General features: G+C 36.2%; 1 protein-coding gene across 1 annotated transcript in view; it reads left to right on the forward strand.

The window, feature by feature from the left end:
• The first annotated feature begins 240 nt into the window (after positions 1-240).
• Positions 241-19822, forward strand: part of LOC306882265 (amyloid-beta A4 precursor protein-binding family A member 2-like) — a 73145-nt gene continuing 53563 nt past the window's right edge. Inside the window, exon 1 of the mRNA XM_079436780.1 lies at positions 241-364. The gene's annotated coding sequence lies outside the window, so the exon portion shown is untranslated. The remainder of the gene's footprint in view (positions 365-19822) is intronic.

Consider the following 19822-nt stretch of genomic DNA (forward strand, 5'->3'; position numbering starts at 1 on the left):
AAATCAATGACGGTTATTAGCAAGAAAGCTAAAGAATAACGCTTAAATCCGCACGCGCTCAATGCTAAGCTTTGTTAGTTTGCTGATCAAGACTTCATTTAAAGTAAATTCAAATGATAGCATCATTTTAAGATCATTTCCTCACACAATGAAAGCTACACCGCTCTTTCTCTCTCTGTCTCGGGTGGGGTTTGTGCTGATCGCTGCAGTGGAGCGCCCCCTGCTGTTCTCTACGTCTGCTCTTCAGGCTTCTGTTCTCCTCAGTCTCCGGGATGCGGTGTCGGTGCTGTTCCCATTCTCGCTAGTTACCTCTGAAAACACAGGACGTCTATATATGAACATCACAACATCAAAGGTTATGCAGGTAGGCTGGTTTTCTGTCTTGTGTTATCTGAATGTTTAGTGTAGCGTGTTGATGCGGAATGAAGTGATGCGCTCGTGAAGGATACGGCAGCATTTCATTCTCAGTGCAACATCAAACCCGCTGCTGCGAGTCCGTACATGATGATGATAGTCGTCCTCCTCTGCTGTCCCTCAACTATTAAAATCGTTGTTACAGTCAAAGAGATGGAAATTGCGCAAATCGAAGGGTCGTCGGTTAGTTTCTTTCATTTTTGTGTGCAACTCCTTTTCTTTTGAGAGCTTCTTTGGTGTGCCTATATTCACTTTCTCATTAAGAGCCACGGCTGAAAATATCACGACGAAAACGTGGAAAGTCCTCAAGAAAGTTGAAAAGTGAAAATATGTCGCATTGTAAAATAATCCCAGTTAAGTTTTACTTTATCACCTTAAATCTCCAGAAATTAAAATATTTAATCTATCTATCTATCTATCTATCTATCTATCTATCTATCTATCTATCTATCTATCTATCTATCTATCTGGGTAGTTGACATGAAATATTATTATTTTTTTAAATGTTTAAGCTATATTTTATATTTTTAAATTAATAAAACTTGTTACAATTATAATAGCATTTTAAATCTATTTTTAAATAATAAATATTAAGATACTAGTCAACATTTAATATTAAAAAGTGAGTCTGAGTGGTTAAAAGCTTAAAAGAACAGGGTCATGCAAGATTTACAATTTTCTTTGTACGCCCCTTATGCAAATTTTAACCTACAATCTTCATGTTCATAGAAATGTCAGCTTATATGGGTAGTTGAGAGATATAATTGTTATTCAGATTTTGTTTTGTTTACAATTACAAGCGGACCTGCTTGGTCAGTAGCCAGTGAAGTCTGATTAATAAATCTGTTTGTACAGGGAATTTTGCATTCTATCCTGGTATAAATCTTTTAGCAACTGACACATAAAATCATGATTAGATGCTGGAATATAAACATAATTACGTCCTAGTCCTTCAGTTCTGGCTGATTTGTAGAGCTTATCATGAACATGCTAAATCAAGCATCAAATTCAAGCCTCAAGCTGTAAATCAAGCATCATGCTGCTGCTGTAAAAGATGAGCTCCTTTTTGTCCAGAGAACAATAGTCGGCCCACTCCCCTGAACCGATCAATGAAACCACAAGGACTAGAAAATATTGTGCATATTCTAAAAATATGTTCACAGAGTGGCTAAACTTTTCATAATTAAGAATAAAAGATCTTCTAGCAATAAATGAATGGTATAAATTTGCACGTCTTTGTGCATATAGCTCAAAGTAGTTAATCTGAAATCTGAAACCTAATATAGAGGGGTAGAGAGACAGTTTAGGAGTGGTAGGGAAGAGAGAGAGAGCCAGACTGAGTGTGAAGGAGGGACTGTGAGTGTTTATAAAGGTGCATAATTCCTTAGTGTGATCCCAGTTGGTGCTTCCGTCTCCACAACAGTCTCCTGCCGCTCTCTTGTCCAGGCAACCTGCTCCCACACACACACACACACACACACACACACTGCCCCGCCCCTCCTTTCAGATCCCTTATAGTTATGGTTCTGTGCTGAAGGACAAACACTGTTTGCAAGAGCATGCTGAGATGATTTTTATGCACCATTTATAAATTGATCGCTTGCGGGAATTGGATAGAAACATAGATGGAAAGAAAAGCCTGGGTGAGGTTACTCACTTTAGGGGTAATTTTAGCAAATAAATATTTAGTTGATAATCAAAAAAATATTGTGAAATGTAGTTTTGTTACAAAATTGTCAGGAGATTTTGAACTGTTTTTAATGATAAATACAGTTGTGCAGTAATGGTGAGATGTGAGGGTGTGAGCAGGTTTTTTTTTTTTTTTTTTTGGTATTACTAATGTGGGTGTAAGCGGTTTTGGCCCAAAGCTGCTGTCTGGCTTATAGCACTTGCTCTGAAATATATGATCCTGTTGCCTTTATGTGTTTGTGTGTGTGTGTGTGTTTGTGTGTTTGTGTGTGTGTGTGTGTGTTTGTGTGATAACCTCTTGCAATGTGCCTGGGAAGATGAGGACAAGGGTCAGAGAGGCATGTTCTCACTCAGCTCAATTTAAAATCTACTGCTCACTGTACATATATAGAAATGCTGATGTGCAGTTAGCAGTCACATTCACAGCCCAGAAAAGTGCAGAAAGGATACATGTATTCCAGTTTATATACACTACCATTCAAAAGTTTGGGGTCGGTATGATTTTTAAAAAATGTTGTTGAAAGAAATCTCTTATTGCTCACCAAGGGTGCATTCATTTGAAAAACAGAAAACAGCACTATTGTGAAACATTATTATTATAATTTAAAACAAGTGTTTTATTTTATTAATGTATTTTAATTTACTCAAAATGTTCAGCAATCCTTACTCTAGCCTTCAGTGTCACATGATCCTTTACTAATCTAATATGCTTATTTGTTTCTCAAGAAACATTTTATTTATTATTATAAATGTTGAAAACAGTTGTACTGCTTAATATTTTTGTGGAAACCGTGATAGATTTTTCAAAAATCTTTGATAAATCGAAAGTTTAATAGAGCAGCATTTATTCAAAATAGATTTTTTTTTGTAACAATTAGGCCTAACTGTCACATTTGATCAGTTTCTGAATGAATTAATTTCTTAAAAATTTCTTAAAGTGTAAATAATTAATATTAAAATAATTTGACTGCCCACTGATGAAAATGTGGCTTTTGTTTAACTTTAGAACGTGCTCTGTAGGACTTACAAAAATATACAAATTCTTGCCAGAGCTGTAGTGCACAAATTTGGTGCACGCTGTTATCCCAAGAGTATCATACATTAAGGACGGGTAATGGGGGTGTGCCGGTGGCTCTGACTTCAGAATGATGTAAATACCATGTAGAAAAAAAACATGATTTCAAGTAGAGTTTCGCCCACACAGTCACACTGGTGTTAATGATCTTAGTTATCTGTCCAGGATATGTGGCATCTCAAGCAAAACTTGTATTTCTTAGTAATTTACTTCATGGATCAGAAGCTGTGTTTTCATGAGGTCTCATCTTATGATTTTGTCAGATATTGAGTTGTTTGGGCTCTGGATAAATATGAAAATGTATTGCGATACATGATATTCGGGAAATAAACATGATTTGGTCCCACTTTATATTAGGTGGCCTTAACTACTATGTACTTACATTTAGATTAATCATTTGATACAATGCACTTATTGTGTTCATACATGTTCTTACATTGTACTTATATTTTTTAAAATACCTATATGTAGTTACATCTGTAATTAATTTCTGTAATTACATTTATAATTACACTGTTGACCCATCCCTTACATCTTAACCCACCCTTAAACCTACCCATACCACCAAACCTGTCCCTAACCTTACTCATATCCCACCTCAATGGCAGCAAAAGTGTGTCGCAATACAATATGAACACAATACGTACATTGTACTTATTTTTTGATGTAAGTACATAGTAGTTAAGGCCACCTAATATAAAGTGTGACCCATGATCACAATCAGTGAAGTCACTGATTGTGAAGTGCCTTTCATCCTGGTATTAAAATGTTTTTGTTTTCTTTTCTTTTCATATAGCCTACTTGAGCTTGAATATGTTCACACTGAAGAAAGGCTTGATCGTTTAGAGTTTATATCAGAAATGGCATCTTCGATCAGCTCTTACAGCACACAGTGCAGTGAAATGAAACAGAGGTGCCTTATTGGACACAGGCCCTATAATTCATTGCTTATGTGTCTTTTGATCAGACTGGAGAAAGATTAATATTGATAGCATAGCTCAGCTACTCTGACTAGATGTGAACGAGTCGTCTGCTCCCTTGATGTTTACTTTTGACATAATCGAGTAGCCAAGCATGGTGACTTTAAAAGCGCATTCAAGCATCTGTTATTCGCAAAAAGTGAAAACGGCTTTTTTTAGCATAATATCAGCCCAGTATGATGTGAGAGGAGCTTTTGTGTTTGTGTCTTTGGCCTCCTTTATCATCTTTCCTTTTCGTACATAAATTGACTTTTGCATTATTTTTGGGAAGCTGTCCACATTGAGGTTGAATTCTTTTATCCATTTGGTGCTTTCATCCTCTTGTTTATCATAGAAAAAGAGAATATTGTGAACTTAAGTGCGATGTGAGAAAGGTCTGTAGCCATTGTTTTTACTCGTTGGCTGAAGTTTATCTGACTCAAGATAATGAAACAATGTTGCTCTTGATCTTTTCATTCATTACCGAGTCTGGGCATTCTTTGAAAAGCTAATTATTTTATGCCTCTGGCTATGTGTATCTTGCCGTCATATCTGATGTAATATCTGGCATATTGCTCTAAATAAGTAAGTAAGCCGTGCACTGACTTCTGTACAAGCTTTCTTGAGTATGTGAGAAGCTGCTTTTTTGTACCGGTGACTCACTGGTTGGTGAATCACTTGCTGTATACAACAATTTTTCTCACACCAGCTCTCACACATGCAAGATTTCCCTGCATCTCTATATTTGATCAGTAGCAAGGTTGTTCCTATTAAGATTTAGTCAAGTCAGTTTTATTTGTATAGTGCAACATTTTACAGTCTTTTTCAGTCCAAGGACCCCTGAGTGGATATAGAGATGTGACTCTGCTGCAGAGGTATAAGACTGAGTTTTGTGTCTTAACGATTCATATGAAAGTTTTCCTGATGCATCTTAATGTTTTTACTGTGAACAATTCAGTTCAAATTTTTTTTTCAAAATGTCATAACTCAATCTTCTGGTGAATCAATTTCTGTCTGGTGATGTATGCCAGACTTCTCCAATTATTTAGTCTGAATAAACTTGACTGCAAGCCCAAATTCAGAATTGCCTTCTTCCAATCAACAATCAATGGATAGATATATATGTATACACTGCCCTCCAAAAGTTTGGAAACGCCCTAGAAAAGTGGGGTTTTGGACAATATTGGCATGAATCCTTTTTAATTTGTGATAATTTTGCACTGATAAGGGACAACACAAACTACGAAAACATATTTTATTACATAAACAGTTTATACATAGAAAAAACTTAAATTTTTTAACTTTAACTTTAATTATCCACCATTAGCAGCTATTACAGCTCTGCATAATCTGGGCATCCGAGCTGTCAGTTTATTCAAACATTGACTTGATATATTACTCCAAGCCTCCTGGATTGCCCAAAGATGATTCACACTGGTTGGACACTTCTTATGGACATCACGGTCCAGTTCCTCCCATAGTAGCTCAATTGGGTTGAGGTCAGGGGATTGGGGAGACCATTCCATGACAGACATGATGCCAGCTGACTGTTTCCTCTCCAAATGTACAGCTTGGCCATTGGTCATTGATAAGGATTTATGCTGATATTGTCCAAAACCACACTTTGCCAGGGGTGTTTCCAAACTTTTGGAGGGCAGTGTGTGTGTATATATATATATATATATATATATATATATATATAATTATTTTATTTTTTTTTATATAATTTTTTTTTTTCAATAATCTGTTTCACTTGGATGTATGTCAATATGGAAGAAAAGATCTGTCACTACGTCAATTTAATCATGAATTTAAGCCTGGCCAAAAATAACATTCATATAGTGTCATATTAATAAATTTACATACCCTAGTTAAAAAAGTAGTATATTTAAAATACATTTGTTTCATACTAAATATAGTTCAAATCTATTAACATATTTACTGACATATCGCTTCAGACTTACTGATATAAATATTAACATTTAAATTTATTTGGTGTACTACTTGTGCACAATGCACATTTCTTAATATTAAGCCTAAAATGCGTTTTGCTGTCACTATTGATGAGGATTGTTTAAATACAAGATATTTAAAGTGTACCTGAAGTATACTTGCAATAGTTCCACTTTAGCACAGTCAAATATACTTCAGTATATCTTTAGTTGGACTTCAGCACTACTTCCACACATTAAAGTGCATTAAGCACAAAATTAGTTGTTCCAATTTAGCAGACATTAAGTATACCAGTTTAGTATACTAGAAGTACAAATGCAGAGTATTTTTTATTAAGTACCTAAATATGTAAATGTATTTGTATACTTAGCATGAAATAAATATATTTCAAACACATTTTAGTATATTTTTTTCTCACTAGGGTACATTTCTGATCACGGTGACATAGCAAATTCACTTGTTAGGTATACCAAAGAACAAAGTGACATATGTGCACATCACATATTTTCAAGAATTTTAAAGTAAAGCTTTAATTTTAAAGCATTTAGCAGAACATTAGCTTCGTGAATTTATCTTTGTTTGATGTTAACCTATTATTGCATTTTTGCATATTTTTATTCATTCTTAACTTTAGAATAAACCTCGAGAGGAACCAGAGATCGGGAATAGCAGTACCCCTCTGGCAAATATGTTTATTCAAATGTCCATTTCTAATAATATTTCTAGGTCATAAAAAAAAAAAAAACTACTTTCTTGTAGTATTGACTGACCCGTGTAATTTGGTACAATCACTTTCAGTCACTTGTGTCTCTCCAGGGAAGAGAGACGAGGGCGAAACTGTCTTTTGGTGTGTATTAGTGTGTATCAGCTGTGTTGAAAATGCAGAATGACTCATGTACCACAACCAGAAGAGCTCAATCTGCCTTCCTACTGCTTTTTGTGTATCTGTCAATAAATGTCTACACTTGATCAACAGAAATGAGAATAAATAATCATTCTTTTTGAGACGGGATAAGATATAACAGAGAATGGCATGTGCAGCGTTGTGAGTTTATTGTGCTGTTGTGCTCTGACTGCACTGACCTGCTCTCTGTTGAGGGATGATGGGCTGTTGATATTTGTGATGGGTCATTTGGGCTTGTGCTTTAGCTGCCTGTTTTTACTGCAGTCTGAAGGTCATGGAGGCAGGTCCCTGCTGGTACAATGGCACCTTAAATCTCTGCAGTCTGTTTTCAGCTATTCATATACCGAGGGCTGACTCATCAACAGAATAAATGCGTGTAGCTGTAGTCAGATTGAAGATTTATATTTATGTAAGCTTACTTCCCTCCTACTTTTATAGTAGCACCGACAGATCATCCTTGGAGTCTTTTCCAGCTTGAGGAGCGGCAAAGTCTTGCCTGTAAAACACAACGGGTGAAAGTAATGCGTCCAGACCAAGTATAGCTCTGTGAAAGGGTGATACATCTTTTCTCCTTTAGCTGCCGCACAGTTAGCCTCGCACCATTTCAAGATCCATGTACATTAGCATTTAAATGAGCTAACTTGATTTTACCCAGTTCAGGCTCCATTGTCTCCATTTGAATGAGTCCACACTCAGCAAACTGAATGGAATGAGATCAGACGATCCATTCACTCTTGCTCTCAGTCTTTAATAATGTGGAGGATTCTCTAACTAATGGGCCCACAGGTGAAGAGCGAACAAACCTCCCTGTTCCAATGCCTGTTTTTATCCAAAACTACTTGGAAAGACCACAATCAGGTCTGATTATCATTCTTCAAAGTGGATTGATGTTTCTGGAAAGACCATGATTGGTTTTGGAATGAAGTTTGTTTTTAGCACATAAACACCACCAGAAAGTTATTACCAATGGCAATCTCTGTTTGCATTCAAGCCAGATTATACAGTTAATGATTTCAGTGTTTATTTCTCTTTTATTTCAGGTTGTATTGTAAGTTAAGTTTAATTTTCATAAATTTACTCTCCATCATTGTTAGTTTTATTTCTAGTTTCAGTTTCTTTAGTTTCTCTTTTAATTTTAGGATTGACTAATGTGCAAGCTGGTATCGTTTAAAGTTGCCTAACTGTGTTCGACTTCACAGCACAGTCTCATAAAAATGCCACCAGACAGCAATAAGATATTTAATGCTGGCAGGTTGGGTTATAAAGGCTTTAGGTTTTATAATATAACACAAATCTAAACCTGAAATTAATTAGGGTTAAAAACATTTTATTTTAGTTAGTTTTTAAGTAATAAAAGTGTTTCATTATTTGGAAGAATTTAAAATGATAGTTTAAAATATATTTTTAATGATTTAATTTGACAAAAATAGATTTAGAAAAATAGTTTACATTTTTTAACAATAATGACCCCAACCTTACGAGTTTGGTCGAAGAACAGTGGTAAAACCTAAAAATGCTACTTATTTAGCTGGTTTATGAGGTATGAAGAACTAAAATTCCCTCCATTCTCTTTGGCAGAACAATAATTATAAAATATATAAAGCATGAATTACAAATTAAATGCACTTCATTTGCTCTTTATTTCTACATTCTGCACTGGCACTAAAACAGCTCCCTTCTTTGTCAGGTTGTGAAAATATATATGAGAGTATATTAAATTGCCAAAAGGTCGTTTTTATTCTGATTTATTCCAAAGTCATCTGAACAGTGTATTTTTGAACTTGTTAGCTTGAACATCCTTGGAGGACCTGAAGGTAATAGATCCATCTGAAAATGAACACACTATTGATTATTGGGAGGGAAGCAGGTGGCAGGTTGTGATCGTTGCTGAATGTGGGCTGATAAAGCTCAGTCGATTGTACTATTTTACAGTTAATTGTAATGCTTTGTGTTGAAGGCTGGATTATAAAATACAAACACCCAAATCCTCCAGGTAAAGAAAAACTAACATCGACAGCTACTGTGAAGCAGTTATCTTGTCAGAAGTTTTACACGGTGTGTGTACGCGTGTGAGTGTGAAGGTCTCTAGATGGTCTGCAAGGTGTTTTTCTGTCTGCTGGTTTTACCTCACTGTGCTTCAGTTATATCATTATTAGCACTTAAGCTTTCAGTGTATTCAGTGGGCCTGATCATTAGCTAGCCTGTTTCTCTGAGAGATCACATTCTATTAGCATTTAGATGAGGCGGTGATTTCAGACGGCCTCGACATACTACTGAGCATATGCAGCTGCTGCCAACACTTAGTGTATATAGACATTTAGACCTGCAAAAGTGAGTTTACATCTGTGGTATGAAGAAGACTTAATATATATTTATTATAGTACTAGATTTTTCAGTCATTAATATAAATAGCTGTATGTAGCATTAAACACACATCACATTTTCTATTCATGTTATGCATTAATCATTGTGAAATTCTTTCAAACAAGTCATGCATCTAAAAAAAGCTTTAGACATTCATGATTGATGTTACTATTACAATCTCTAGTATTGCATGAAGTCTGCCTATTTGCTACCGTGCATACATTTTCACCGTTTTCCCAAGTTTAATGAGTTTTTGAAGTTGTCAGTCTATGTTAAAGGGATACAATAGTTCACCCAAAAATTCAATTTCTTTTATCATTTACTCACCCTCATGTCACTCAAACCATGTATGGCTTTTTTCATTAAAGGTAAACACATTGTTCATACTATGGAAGTCAATGGTGACCAAAAATATTCTTCAAAATATCTTCTTTTGTGTAAAATCTTGTGATAATATGGGTAACTGAAACCAGCTTTACTCCACCTCACTATTAGTATTAAAGTATTGTGTTTGTCTTACTGCTGAGCTGATTGTTTTATGCATTGTTGTGCATTGCTTTTTTCTTAGCAGAATCTTTATGTCAATATACAAGTACAAAATAACAAAATTCAAAGTCAAATCAGTATTTAATGTGTACATATTTATTTGTGAATAGTCTGTTCATTATCCCTTAACTCATATACACAGTGTAAGTTTCAAAAACTGACTGGTTTATGACCAGTAAAAAACAGCATAGCTAAGAGTGTGTGAATCATTAGAAGAACTCTGGGAGTCTTCTGGGATAATTACACAAGGTAGAAAGAGAAAGGAGGAGAGAGAATGTGAGAATAACTGGTGGGGGGAATGAATGCTTGTTTTACAATGTAGCTTTTGGGTATCACAACTCACATGTAGCAGCTGGTGTGTGTGAGTTTCAAGATTCAAGATTCAAGAGTTTTATTCGTCACATACACAATTATACAGAGTATAACCAGCAGTGAAATGTAGGTCAGGCCCGCTCCAAGGACAGTGCAATTATAAAGTATACAAATATTAAGAGAAGAAAGTAGAAAAAAATAAAATAAATAAAATAAAATAAAAGAATAAAATAAAAAGATAGATAAAAAATATAAATATAAATGTGCAGGTCAGTATGTTGTTGACTTAAATAGTACTAAGAGGAATGTGCAAAATAATGTGCAAAAAAGTTGTACAGGGTATATAATAGCAGCAATATGAGGTAGAGAAAAATTATGAATAGCTTATTGATATGGTGATATTTACATGGAGTCAAGTGATGTTATGACACAGAGTTAGAGTTTAGGAGCCTGATGGCCTGGGGGAAGAAGCTCCTCCTAAGTCTCTCAGTTTTTGCCATCAGGCTACGGAAGCGCTTACCAGATGGAAGCAAAGTGAATAAAAGGGTATTTGATTTGGTTCAAGAAGGGTGTGTGTTCATCAGAGTGTGTGGGTCAGGGTTTTACCTGCACTATTCACTATCCAGTATGATGAAGTTATAGTCTTTTGTTTAGTTCCTGTTACAGAGCATGAGACATTTTCTGAATATTTCATTATGCCATTAATTTTGCTATTCATTTCAGGGCTGGCTTTTCAACTAACACAGGAGAAAATACTCTTAAATAACCCTGTAGAGATATATGTGATATTTCAGAGACTGAGAGCATATATTTGTTTTTAAATGATCTTTGACATTTAGAGGGCATCTCTTTGTCTTGGTAATCCACTCAGTTACCAAATGCATCAGTCTGGTGTTGAGGATATTTAGTTTTAATATGATAGCAGACATTTACTGATATTTCTTTCAAAGTTTTCCGATACATATGAATCTTTTGATTCTTTTGGAATCAGCACCGAGGGAAAACAATGAGCTGTTTGGGGCTCATATCATTAGACGGAGAGACGATTTGGAGATGGTAACACCCAGATTCAAGAGATTTCAGAGAGTTAGTCATCTGTGGAAAGCTAAATCCTTTTTTATATTCTGACATTAGCTCAAGAATGAAGCACACACTCTCTCAGCTTGACAGATCATGGATGCTCTTTACTGTGGAGCTGTTGTTTATTCGGGGAAAATATGTGGATCTGAGGGGTTGCTCTCACTAATGGACCCCAAAATGGATTTATTGTAGTTGCACGAAAGGTGGAGGATTCCAACACATCCTTATAGGGATAAACTGGGGACAGATTGTCCCCACACACACACACATTCATTGGAGGATAGCAGGTGTTTGAGATTATTTTCTGTCAAAAAGACTTATAAGCACATAGCATCTTTACAGCGAGGCCTGTCCTTGAACAGACAACATGCATCATTAATACCTGACATATATTTGATGCTCTAAAGTCTTTGGGAATAAATGAATAGCAATTGCAATGCCTGCTGACAGGTCTGTGTCTGCTGTGTAGATGTAATTGCTTTAACAACACATGTGCTGCTCTGTAGAAACGTTTCAGGCCTCGATCCCTACTTTTCAACTTTGGTATAAAAGCTTGAATAAAGCTTGTGTTAATAGATGAACAACAGAGGGTTTAGTCATAGTTTTGTTCTGGCACTGGCAACTTTGCTGGTTGAAGTAGGACATTAAAAGGAGCCATTTTAAAGTTAACGGATAACGACTTCTAAATCACTACCAAAGTTCTTGTGTCAGCTATTGCAAAAGACTGCATGGCCTATTAGTCACCCTTGGTTTAGCGCTAATCAAATTCAGACTTTATTAGTTTCTAACCTTCATACCGGATGTGACCGACATTCCGCCCAAACGAATTAGGGTTTAATTTCAAGACAAATGTAATGTTATATATGAAGACTTAAGATGCAAAAACCTCTAAGTCTGTTTTAACTCTAATGGCAAACTTAATATTCAAAAATATGATATAAATGAATGCATGTAATGAAAATAGAATAAAAACAAATTAGGGTTTAATTTCAAATATAATGATCTATATGTAAAATCATTAATCATGAATCAAAAAATATGTAATAATATAAATGAATGTATATACACATGCTAGATAGATAGATAGATAGATAGATATGCTGCATGCGTTTATATGCACACATTAAATATTATACATTATGTAAATATAAAAATTAAATGGTTTGTGTGTGTGTGTGTATATATATATATACACATGCCTATAAAACGCATATAAGATGATAACTGAGATAATAACATTTTTATGTTTACATAACGCATGTTATTTAAAATGATAAGATGTTTTATAATAATATCTTATCATTTGAAATAACATGCGTTTAATAATATTTATATGTTGCATAATATTTTACATGTAAAATACATGTAAAATAAAAGTTCATTCAAAAATAAAAATTCTGACAAATACAGTGGATGAAAAGACACTGTTTAATAGGCTGTTTCTTGATCCTCTCAGATCCTGGCCGTGGAAGCTTGTTACAGGTCAGCTCAGATTATCTTCACCCATTGTCTGTGTTTATTATCCCATTTTGCATTTACGATGCACAGTGTCTCAGTGGTAGACCAACTGCAGCATAGAGAACAGCTTCGCTCTAGCAAACAAGGGCGCATTGGCGCAGCAGCCTGTAACCATATATAGGAGTTGATAGGGTGCAAATGGCAGGGAAAAAGGGTTTATGCAAGCCTATAAAATGAAAGTGTGTTGTAAGGGAAGGAAAGCCTATGTGAGGAAGGAGATCAATGAGAAAAGGTTTTCTTCCCTCCAGCAGAACCTCCTGGGCTGTGGCTGCTGGGATGTCAGCAGGTCTGGTGCATTACTGATGGCTGGTAGACTATAGACAGCGCTCATACTTCAGAGCAAAGAGAGGGAAATGTGCATTTGAATAACAGAGAAACGGAGGTAGAGAGAGCTAGGGTACTTTAGAGAGAAAGTCTGAGAGAGAGAGAGAGAGAGAGAGAGAGTGTTTGTACAAAAGGGACAATGAGATACAGAGGTAGAGACAGATGAAAGAGCAACGGAAATGACCTGGATTAACATCATTCATCCAGGTCATTCCCTTTAGCCTCTGGCAGCAGAGGTCTGATTACTCACCACTACAGCAGACATCATATTCATTTTATGAAACTGAAGTTAATAACTACTGAAGTTGCTTTTTCCTCAAAGGTATAGTTAATCAAAAAATGAAAATTCATTTACTCACCCTCATGCCACTCTCAAACCCATATTTTTTTAATGTTCTTGAATTTAAGAATCTTTACACACCTATAGTTTATTGTGGCATTATTTTTTAAAACATTATTTTTTAAAAAGTAGTTCATATAACTTGTTTTCAATGTTTTAAGTCTTATGAAGCCAAACAACAGTATTGTATGAAAAATATATATATACTGTGGATTGAGTTCAACCAGAATCCCCTGTCAGTTCACTCAGTGGCCATATTTGTAACATCTCTTGACAGCTATTTCCAACGTCCAAGACCAAGTCTCATCTACTTGACTGGGGAAATCATCAAATCTCAAAAACTGCTTGACATGCTTGAAATTTTAATTTTAAATCAGCAACAAAATCTGACTTGAAGTGGCCCATAAATTATGTTTCTTTTGCTCAGATATTGTTAAAAAAACCTCTGACATTTCGAGTTGCACTTTCTCCCATTCATAATAATAGGAGCGTACCATCTAAAGTCCTTGTTTAAACTTGAGAACTGAATCAGTGAACGATTTATTCCATAAAGTTGGTTCACAATTTAGACCGAACAGTTTGTTCATGAATCAGTAAATGTACAGAACTGATTTGACCTGAATTTCAATCTGTTCCTCAAATGAAGCTACTGCATGTCTTCAGAATATGGCACACAACTTTTCTTTTTTCTTCAAAATATCCACTTTTATTGTTCCAGTTCCATTTATTAGGCCAGTAATTTCTTTGAATCTTCTGTTAGTGATTTACAGTTTTACTAAGGGCTGTTATTTTTGCTTATACACTAGCAAACCTGAAGGTTTAATAATAAGTCACAGGCAGAAAGCTCTTTCTTTAACACCCAGGTGTTTTGTATGTGTTGTATTTATATCAAATACCATTCATACCACAGGTATGAGGTATACAGTTTACCGCAACTGGTGAATATACACTCCAGAGTATGTGTGGTGTGTAACATGACACTAGTCAGATGTTGTTTTTGTGAGATCTCCATCGAATTCTGTTCCTGTGATCTGAAGGTGTTTCAGCACCACAGACAGCAGCAAATCCTCACGCTGTGTTCCAGAAGAATGATATATCCCTGACATTCCTGAATAAACATCATATTAATTCAAAAGAGATCTCTTAATTTCAGGGGAATTCACCTGGAGCTTTAGGGAGATTATTGACGACACCGAAAACTATTTTCTCTTTCCTGTTGTTCACCTATTCATTTCCTTTCTTTAACATGCAATGCAAAGAGAGCTTTACAACTGGTTTTTGATAGACAGTCCACTGTGAATAAAACTTAATATTCACTAGCAAGAATCTTTTATTAAGGAAACAGCAAGGTTTGAAACTAACAGGAAGACGAACAAGAAGAACAAAGATCGTAGAGTCTGTCAGTATTGGAAAAAGTGTTTTCCACAAGGTAAAATATGATACTTGAGTTTGATGAACAGATGACAAAGGGCTTGTAATATATGAATTGATGCATCAAATCTACTGCAGCAGCCTCAATGTTAGTTTCTGAACGCCGCATGGTATAAAAGAAACCTTGTAATGCCTATATTATGATGAAATTTATGTCTATTGTCTGGTTTCACAGCTAGCCTTTGTCAGGGAGCACAGCTTGTTTTCCCCCTGTCCTTGAAATCTTCTCCCATGGGAGCCTGAGTCAGGCAGTAGTCACTCTCCACTCCAAGCGCAGCACTTTTTTGAAGACATAAATAGGCTGTGTATTTACCTCCATCTGCACCACTGAGTTGGTGCACAGTGATTTATGGTGCTAGCTGTTAAAATTCAATTAGCTTTAGAGACAAGATGAGTTTTGATATGTTTGAAAATTGAGGATTTTACAGAACATCACTGTCAAAAGAGTTAACATGGAAATGTCACTTTATGGATCTATTTTTTCCTGATTTGACTTTGGAAATGGCATTTGTTGGTGTAACCTAATGTGATCAGATTAATTCTGTTCATCATGTTTGCTGTCATGGTTCCTATTAACATTTTCACTTTAACACTTTAGATAATTATTTATTTTTAAATAATTATTTATTTATTTTAAATTAAAGATACAGTTATCCCAACAAATGTGACATAATTTACTCTTTCATTGAGTTCCAAACTTTTATGACTGTCCAACATGTTAAAAGGTTTGGAGGTTAGTAAGAAATACTTAATTAAGTACTAATTAATTGTTTTTTTTTTTTTGAAGAAATTAATACTTTTATTCAGCAAAGATACATTAAATTGATCAAAGGTGACAGTAAACACATTCGTAATGTTAAGAATTTACATGAAATGGTTTACAGTTTCCACAAAAGTATTCAGCACCACAACTGTTTTCAACATTAAAAACAATACTGAGGACTGCTGAAATTTCAGCTTTATAACTGAATATTGGCCTTTAGATGTGTTCAGGCCAGGACTGTGTGAAGTTTGTGGCAGATCGGACATTGCACGTTTAAGTAAGTGTGAAACAAGTAATTTCCTGTTGGCAGCAGGTGGCGCTATAATTATAACTGAATATTGGCCTTTAGATGTGCTCAGGCCAGGACTCTTATAAAACGTGTGAAGTCTGGGGAAGATTGGGCATTGTATGCATGAGTTACAACAACTTCCTGTTTCATAGTATTAATAGCATGCTTTAGCACTTAGTAAGTGTTGCAAGGATGTTTGAGCATGTTTCTAACATGTTTAGCACACAATGTCATATTTTACTGTTTTGCTAATAGTACATCACAGTGTTAAACACGTCACTTCCTATTGACAGTAGGTGGCGCTATCACTATAACTGAATCTTGGCATGTAGAAGTGTTCAGGACAGGACTCTCATCAAACATGTTCAGTTTCGGGCAGATTGGACACTGCATGTCTGAGTTACATCAACTTCCTGTTTCACTGCATTAGTGCATTAGCACTTAGCCAAGTGTTACTAAAATGTTTTAGGAAGTTTGTAGCATGTTCCCAGCATGTTTAACACTTGCTCGCTTTTTAATATAGACCTAGGAGTCCATTACAGTGTTAAACATGCTACTTCCTGTTACCAGCAGGTGGCGCTATGACTATAACCGAATACTGGTATGTAAATGTCTTCAGGATAGGACTCTTATCAAACTTGTTCAATCTGAGGCTGATTGAACACTGCATGCCTGAGTTACAGCAACTTCCTGTTTCACTGCATTAATAGCATGCTTTAGCACTTAGCTAAGCGTTGCTAGCATGTTTTAGTATGTTTGTAGCATGTTGCCAGCCTATTTAACACTTGTTGACACTTTTTAATATGCTCCTAGGAGTCCATAATAATGTTAAACATGTCACTTCCTGTTGCCAGCAGGTGGCGCTATGACTAGAACTGAATATGGGCATTGGTATGTGTTCAGGACTGAACTCCTTCAGTCCTGAAGCAATGTCTCTCAGGACATTGCTTGCCTGAGTTAAAGAAACTTCCTGTTTCAATGCGTAAGGCCGCCAGGGACACGCCCTTTGACGAAAACTCAAGATCTTTGCAATTTAGCATTGCAGAGGCCTTATGATTACACGCAGCAAATTTGAAGACGATCCAATTAAAATTGTAGGAGGAGTTTGTCAAAGTACGAAGCTTGGAAATTACAAAAACTGCTAAAAAATCTATTACTATTAATCTATTAATATAAATCTATGCTATTAATCGTTAAAAAATGCTTAAAATCATTTAAAGTTTTGGTAACACTATAATAATGTCCCATTTGTTAACATTAGTAAATGCATTAACTAACATGAACTACCAATGAAAAATATATTTTCACAGCATTTATTAATGTTTGTTGATGTTAGTTAATCAAGAGGGCCCTGCACTTTAATAGCTTCGGCCCTAAAAATAATAATCCTTGGGGATTAAGAGTGGGCAGCCATTTATGCTGCAGCACCTAGGGAGCAGTTGGGGGTTCGGTGCCTTGCTCAAGGGCATCTCAGTCATGGTATCGAGGGTGGAAAGAGGGCTGTACATTCACTCCCCCCACCTACAATTCCTGCCAGCCCGAGACTCGAACCCACAACCTTTGGGTTACAAAGCCGACTCGCTAACCATTAGGCCACGACTTCCCCCATAGCAACGGACCAATTCCAATAACTAAATATTTATTATATAATAGAAAACGAAAAAAGGAAGTTATTTTAAATTTTAATGATATCACGTATGCATTTATGAAATAAATGCTGTCTTGGTAAGCACAAGACACTTCAGTCAAAAACATTTTTAAAAAATCTTATCGACCACAAACCTTTGAACCAGTTGATCCATGAATTGGACTGATCAGGGCATCAAAAATTTATATGAACTTAAACACAAAAACAGGCACAGGCAGCAACACTGTGGTAAAGAAAGACATTTTATTGCTGCCAAATTTTGCTATTTACAGTACCAGTACAGCTGGGCTATTAAGGCTTTTTGGACAGAGTGAGACATGTTGTAATGTCTTGACAGGGAACCATTTCCCCCATATAATCAAAGGCCAGTGATGGATGCATGGCAAGAGAATCTCTCAGCTCACCTATCCTGTCCACCTCCTCGTCCTTTTCATCCTCCACATGGTCTTTCTCAGGCAGCCTCCTCAAAGGAGCCGTTATGCTGACACCAGTGGCAACATTCTGTCCTTCTGTGTTCATAATAGTGGAGAGGGCAGCGATCAGCAGGTCTGCAGGGGTGGAGAGGGGATTTTAGCCACACTGCTCTGTCGGCATGCATTGCGGACACTGCCATTTGACAGGATTTGGCTGGAAAATTAGACCCTGCTTCCGCCCCAGATGGCAGCTTTTATCAAAATGGCTTTTTGGGTAGAGCTTTCTGAGAGAGAGACATAAAAAGTCTGTAAAAAGTCTGCAAGTGTTAAAGGGACAGTTTACTCAAAAGTGAACATTTTTGATTCTTCATTTGCTCACCCTCATTGTCATTCTAAACCAACTTGTGTAATGATGAAAGCTCCATATATATATATATATATATATATATATATATTTTTTTTTTTTATATATATTATATATAAATGTTTTTGATATTTAATAATCCATTTTAAATATACAGGTGCATCTCAGAAAATTAGAATATGGTGAAAAAGTTTTTTTCTTGTAACTTATTTCAAAAAGTGAAACTGTCATATGTTTGAGATTCATTACATGCAAAGTAAAACACGTCAAATGTTTTTTTGTTTTAATTTTGATGATTAGAGCTTATAGCTAATGAAAGTCAAAAATCAATATCTCAAAATATTAGAATATTTACATTTGAGTTTCAATAAATGACCATCCCTACAGTATATATCCGGGGTCTCTCTTGTTCTTTGAAACCACAATAATGGGGAACACTGCTGACTTGGCAGTGGTCCAGAAGACGATCATTGACACCTTCCACAAAGAGGGTAAGTCACAGAAGGTCATTACTGAAAGGGGTGGCTGTTCAAGGAGTGCTGTATCAAAGCATATTAAATGCAAAGTTGACTGGAAGGAAGAAATTGGGTAGGAAAATGTGCACATGCAACAGGGATGACAGCAAGCTTGAGAATACTGTCAAGCAAAGGCGATTCAAACACTTGGGAGAGCTTCACAAGAAGTGAACTGAAGCTGGAGTCAGTGCATCAAGAGTCACCAAGCTCAGACATCTTCAGGAAAAGGCCTACCAAGCCACTTCTGAAACAGAAACATCGTCAGAAGCATCTTACCTGGGCTAAGGAGAAAAATAACTGGACTGTTGCTCAGTGGTCCAAAGTGGAGTGAGGTTTTACCTGCACAGCACTTACCCGCTGGCCTCTGCTACACTCACCCCCCTAAACCTCACTCCCATCCGGGTCACGGCACCAATCCTACTCGCCCCGTTCCGAGCGGGATTCAACCGCGGTCTCCAGCGTGGGAGGCGGGCGCTCTAACAAGGAGGCTGAAGTCTACGGGCCCTAGTGTCTGTCGCTAGAGCGCCAATTGAGATCGGGGAGTGAGGTTTTACCTGCACAGCACTTACCCGCTGGCCTCTGCTACATATAACCAAAGCCATTCTCCATCAATTGCTCAGTTTGGCCAGGAGGCCAGCTCTAGGAAGAGTCCTGGTTGTTCCAAACGTCTTCCATTATGGATAATGGAGGCTACGTGCTTCTGTGAACCTTCAGTGCAGCAGAATTTTTTCTGAACTCTTCCCCAGATGTGTGGTTGATGCAATCCTGTCTCTGAGCTCTACAGGCAGTTCTTTGACCTAAGGGCTTGGTCTTTGCTCTAATATGCATTTTCAGCTGTCCCAGATAAGGGTATGAATACTTATGCAGTGGAATCATGTAAGTTTTTTATCTTTAAGAAATTTGCAAAGATGCTAAAAACCA

This window comes from Barbus barbus, assembly GCF_936440315.1.
Source record: "Barbus barbus genome assembly, chromosome: 2".
In the NCBI taxonomy this organism is placed as follows: Eukaryota; Metazoa; Chordata; class Actinopteri; order Cypriniformes; family Cyprinidae; genus Barbus; species Barbus barbus.